General features: G+C 36.2%; 1 long non-coding RNA gene across 1 annotated transcript in view; it reads right to left on the bottom strand.

The window, feature by feature from the left end:
• LOC135449220 (uncharacterized) overlaps positions 1-3,893 on the bottom strand; it is a 94,894-nt gene extending 91,001 nt beyond the window's left edge. Inside the window, exon 1 of the long non-coding RNA XR_010440689.1 lies at positions 3,755-3,893. This is a non-coding gene — a long non-coding RNA (uncharacterized LOC135449220). The remainder of the gene's footprint in view (positions 1-3,754) is intronic.
• Positions 3,894-6,000: the final 2,107 nt, after the last annotated feature.

Here is a 6,000-nt window from a genome sequence, read left to right on the forward strand (position 1 = left end):
GCAGAGGACTTAGATTGTCCAGTCCCTCTGTTCCAGGAGTTGCCAGGGGCGAGAGCAACTCAGAAAGTGAGACATTGTCTAACACTCAGCTCTGGACCAGAGGCAATTATCCAGAAATATCTGCTCTCCTTTTCTCCTGGCAGCCCCCAAGGCCTTGTTTCTCAGGAAGGTGTGCTCACTTTTCCTCGTAAAGCTCCAGTGAGCAGTTTGTGTCTTTCTTTGATACAGATGTCAATTCCTGTGGCTCCAGACCCAAGCATTTTTCCTGTGCTTTCTGATGGTATGAAGGACTGATCCTGATGCCTCAGGCTTCAGCTTTTATATTTTTCAGATCCTGTACTGCTTTTAGTGTGTGGTTCTGAGCTTCATATTAGGGGAAGATGAGCTCTCTTCACATGGAGAGCTACCTTCAGAGTAGGGAGACAAAACAATTCCTTCTCTAACTGGGGACCAAGGAAAAACGATCCAAATTCCATGCCCAAGAACATGAAAAACAGTGGACTGAAGAGAGAAAAACAAGAAAGATGGGACTTCATAACCCAAAGCTATAATTGGACAATTAACTCCTATATGCAAATAAACCAGAACTTATAAAAGTGAGACCCCATGACTGGTTGTCCATTTTGTGACCATTTTGGTTCATTTTGGGTGTAGCCCTGGATGGGCTCTTGTGCTGCCCAAGGTGGATCCATTGAGGCCTCCTAATAAATCCCTACTTTATTCTTTAACTCTGGTCTTGTCTCTGTTCTAGCTCAGCCTTCACAAGGCATCAATCCAAATGCTTCTAACTCAGGAAAATATTGTATGGACATTTAAGCAACAAGGGCAGAATATACAGATCTGTCAAAGAAACTTTAGCAAGTAATTAAAAAGCTTTGAATCATCAGGAAGGTTATCTCTGCAATTAATTAGTTCCTTCTATCACAAGCCCTGAACTGAAAGAGCTGTTCTTAAAATGTGAACAAAACCACAGGTAAATAAGATTTTTTATGTAGTGAAAGTTATCCCAAATCTACATTTACACCTCCTTTATATCAAATTATCTCATAGCTATAATTATCTCCTAATTACATGTTTATTTCTGAATTGAAGTAAGTCCAAGCCACATATAATTACTTCTCTTGGTCACTGGTGCTGAAAAAAACCCCAACTTTAAAATGTTTAAAGCCACAAAGAAATTTTCATGTGCCAAGGTTCACACTGAGAGACACCAAAGCTCAGTTTCAGAAGAGCACCAAAAGCCTTATCCTGACCCACACAACAAAGCAGGACATTGTGAGAGCCTGGTTATATTCAGCAGCAATTCAGGGCTGAACGGATGGTTCATATTCTAAAGTGATTCCATCATGCTGAACTACAGCAAAAATATTGGAAAACAGTGCCACCATCATTTGGAATGAGAAATATTTTGCTTTTTTCTTACTACAATATGACAGGTGATGGTCTAGCATGGCATTACAGGGCAGCAGAGATCACCATATGCTTATATCACCATCATATATGCTTAAATGTCCATTTTAGCCAGCACAGGCTGCAGGAGTGAACACCAAGCACGTCTTAGCCAGCTCTATCTCCCTTGACAGGCAGCTGAGCCTTCTACCAATGTTATTCTCTTACTACCATAGTAGATACTTCAAATCAGCATGTGTAGAGCCCCCAGTCCTCGTGTAGCTGGTTTTAAGAAGTAAAACTACCTAAGCTATCATGCAATATCATGCAAAAGCTACTCTTTAGTCCCTAAAAGTTTTTCATTCTCTTATTACCCAAAATCAGCCAGAGCCTCTTGCATGGGACTCTTTCCTTGAGTATGTGGAAAGCTGACAATTATTATTAATTGACCTAATACTGATCTAGGCTCTGTTGCTGCCTAGTGGGCTGAGTCACACAGAAAGGAGCTAATTACCATAGGAGGGAGAGCAGAGATTAGAGATACTATTGGAAAAACAGCATTGAAGAGCAATAGCTTGAAAGAAAAAGGTATTATTCTATTGTACCAAAGATAGGTAAATACCTAGAGAAAGAAAAAAAAAAGAATCAAGAGTTCTGCTTTGACTTAAAAATAAGATTGGTACCATTAATCAATCTGCTAAAGCATCTTATGAACAAATTTCATAATATCAAAGAGACTATGCATTCCAGCTTTACATATAAAAATATCTCAACATAGCTCACTGTAGAGGGGGGGAAAAAAGAGAAAAACTCCCATAAACTTGTAAATTAAAATGACAGAGTAAATTATTTCTTTTAAATCCCTGCAAAGTATATTTAATGCATGATTTGAAATCACAGGAGGCGTAAAAATTGAATATTTGCAGTATGGAACAAGTGAAAGGAACAAAATTAAGCCTGGGTGGGTAGCCTTAGTAGGGTGGAGTGACAATGATGAAGAATTATACGAGGAAGAAGGGAGCTCACTACGTCCCTAAATAGTTCACATCCAGATGCTTCAGTATTTAGATTTCTTTCAAATGTATAGAAGGCTTTTAAAGAAAATGTAATTTTTATTGAAGGAGTGGGATGGAGAGAGCAGGAAAAGGAGTAGAAGCAGTCATTGGGTGGATGCCACCTAAACCAGGCATTTAGACTTTGTTCCATTTCATTGAAATCATCCCTCTCCACCCTGGCCCAGCTGACAGACACACACAAACACTCAATGTACAACACTCACAGGAGGTTGTAAAAAGCTGCTGGCACAGGTGTTATTCCAAAACATACAGAAGGACCTTACTGAGAGCCTTGTGAGAGGGCTAACTATGCTGAGGAACAAAATCACAACATTTTTGGCAACTATTATACTAAAATCAACAGAGCTTCTCTAGCCCAAGCAAAATCACAATCAAAAAAGCAACACCAGAAAGCTGCATTACAGGTTCATCTGCTCCAGGGTTTCAGCTAAAACATCTTTCTACTGTTTTCACTCTCTCTCTCATTCATCAGCTACTCACATTAAGACACAGTGTGCCTTGAAGCTCTTTGTTTAAGGCTTTTTCTACACACAAAACCTGTATTCCTTAGTGATTCTGGTGTAATAAAAAGGTGTAAACCTGCTCTTCCTCAACATATAGACACACATCCTGTGTACATATACTTCTATCAGTCTAGCTTCACGCCAAATGGGGAAAAAACACCTGTCAGTGGCATAAATACATTCACAGATATGGATTATTACATTTGATTGCACCAGAAAGAGTCAAACTTGAAACATCCTACTGTAACCCTAACTAGCTATACCAGAATACAATGTACACAGACCACCTTAATGCAGATAAAGGTATGTGTAGGAAGAGATGTATCCTAAAACCAACAAAATGCCATTTCCCAGAAAAAGCTTAGTTAAAAATAAGGAATTAATTAAATTCTGCTAGAAAATAATACAGGAAAACAATAACACCCACTGTAACTTTTTTTAAACACAGAAGTCTCCTACAAAGAAATTATTTAATAATAAATTTGAAACACAGCTCTAGGGATACCAATAATCACACCGGTTATGAAAGACTCAGGAAAAGGTAAATTTCACAAATCCACACCCAGAAAAACAGAATATTATCCAACATTAGCAATGCTCTACTTGTATACCATGTCCCTCAAAAGTCTGATCTCCTGAATAGGTGTAATTGACTGACAACAGCCCAGTGCCACCTTCAGTTGAAGCCCATCAGTTCAGGATATTTACAAACCACATTTTTGTATTTCTCAGTAATAATTTCTAAGTAATTATGATGTTCTTGGCAGAGTTTATATTTTTACTTACATTGGATTCTTGGAGTATTGGATTCCTATAGCAGAGTACAGCACAAAAATCTGTTCACGTTTGATCTCCTGTTCACTTGTACAGCAGAGGTTTGCTGAAAGCAGGATCAAAGATTACTCAACTTTTTTTTCCTCTTTTCCTGTTTTCCCTGATGACAATTCCGCACCAGCTTTTTTTTTTTTTTTTTTTTTTTTTTTTTTTTTTTTTTTTTTCTGGTGGGCAGCAAATTATTTTGTACTAGTCAACACCTGAGTTGAATTTGTGAAGCTAATTAGCAAAACATCTACAGGTGTGGAGCAAACAAGGCAACATGTTTTAATTTCCCAAGAATGTTAAAATTCAAGGAAACTCCCAAGAAATGAAGCTCTCAAAGGCAAATGAATCCTATTAATATGATTTCCACTATTTTGTGTTGATATTGTTAAAATAAGCTTTAGCTCACTTAGGTATAGTTCATAGTGGTTTCCTTTACTAGAATGGAAAATATGTAGGTTAAATTAACTTAGCACTTTACAGTGATATAGTCTTTGTATTTGTGCACTCACAATTAAAGTGCAGAAAAATGGATTTATTGTTTCAGTAAAGAAAAAAATATTGAAAACTGACTTGGTTCTGGTTCTCTTGCAACAAAATCTGGTGGTTCTGGATGGCCATTAGGTGAGAAAGCAGCCTTTTTTATGCAGGTAATGCAAGTATAAAAAAGCCCTGAAAACAGACTCAGGAAACCTGTACTGTGGATGGACCTAACAAAATATTTCTAAAACTAAATAATTAGAAAAGCAAAATAAATTTTATTGTCTCTTTCAAGTGTAATACCTGCAGATCCTTAGTAAGCTTTCAAATAGTGACATTCACGACATTCAGCATTTTTGATGTGTTCCAATGAATGGTACAGTCCTGTAACAGGAGCATATCTTGTTCAGCTTTATTGCCACAAAAATGATATGTTAAAATGAAAAAGAGAGGAGAAAAGAGTGGATAAAATGTAAATTGCATGAAATAATAAATCAAAGATCTAAAGTCTGACATTTTGATTTCTGGTGGTCCATATGTTTTACATATTATGAAACCATCCCCATAAACAATTCTTGCTAAAGAATACAATTCACATTCTTCCTAAACCATCCTATCTCATTTGTTTACAGTTTTCTTCTCAACAGCTTCATTAAATTGAAGACAGCATGAGCAAGTTGAAACAATTCATAAAGGAAAAAAAGATCTCTATTAAATAATGTCAACATCAAAGGCAACAATAAGTAATCTCCTACAAAGGGAAGGCTGTGAAAGCATCTTTTGAGCTGGTTAAAAACTGGCAATTATCAATTTCATTTTGACATGAATGAGAAGGAGGAATGTTCTGTACATGCTTTAATCTTCTAACGTATATTTTATAACAAAAAAAAATTCAAAACACCTTAAGATATATTTGGTGAATATTTAACTAAGTCTGTACTAGCACAAACAAGTTTGCACCACTGAAAGCATTATGCCTCATGTCTTTGCTTTATCCTTTAGTTTTTGTACAATGCATTTTATGGAATGGTTTTGTTAGGAGACAGTGGTCTAGTATTTATTTAGACAAAAACAGATCCATTGGAAGAGGTCACTGTGCAGGAGTGCAGGTTGGTCACAGGGTGCTGAGCAAGGGCTGGGGAGAGAAAACACCACGTGCCACCTTTTCTTGTCAATGTAAGGCCCACAGAGTTTAATAAAACAGTCATGGAATATCTGATCTAACTCACACTCCATCATTCACAGGACACTATTGAAGCAGTTCTATCCCACCCACAAACCAGCTGATCCAAATTTTCCTCATCTTTAATCCCTGATAATAGTTATGGAGTGAAAAACAGAGGAAAATACAAATTAATTTTTTTTTCACTCAGTTCTAATCACTACTTTATAATCATACTATTTTTTCTTTTCATTTTTCTCTTATCTACAGAAGAAATTTCCAAGACAAATATATTGACTGTAGTTATCTAGAGGACTTTCATATTTCAAAAATGTTATATTAAAATTATGGTGAAATAAATAAATGTTTGTAAATTTAATATCTAATAAAATAACTGTAAACAATAAAACTATTTATTTTCAATTGGTAGGTGTTAAAGACCTCTCTATACATTGTTCATCTTTCCCAAGCTGTTTAACATATGTTTTGTCCATTTTCTAATCATATTAAGGAAGATTAATAGTAATGGTACCCGTGTGATTCTATTTCCTCTGCAGATTCATCTTCATAC

Source organism: Zonotrichia leucophrys, chromosome 5 (assembly GCF_028769735.1).
Source record: "Zonotrichia leucophrys gambelii isolate GWCS_2022_RI chromosome 5, RI_Zleu_2.0, whole genome shotgun sequence".
NCBI classification, from domain to species: Eukaryota; Metazoa; Chordata; class Aves; order Passeriformes; family Passerellidae; genus Zonotrichia; species Zonotrichia leucophrys.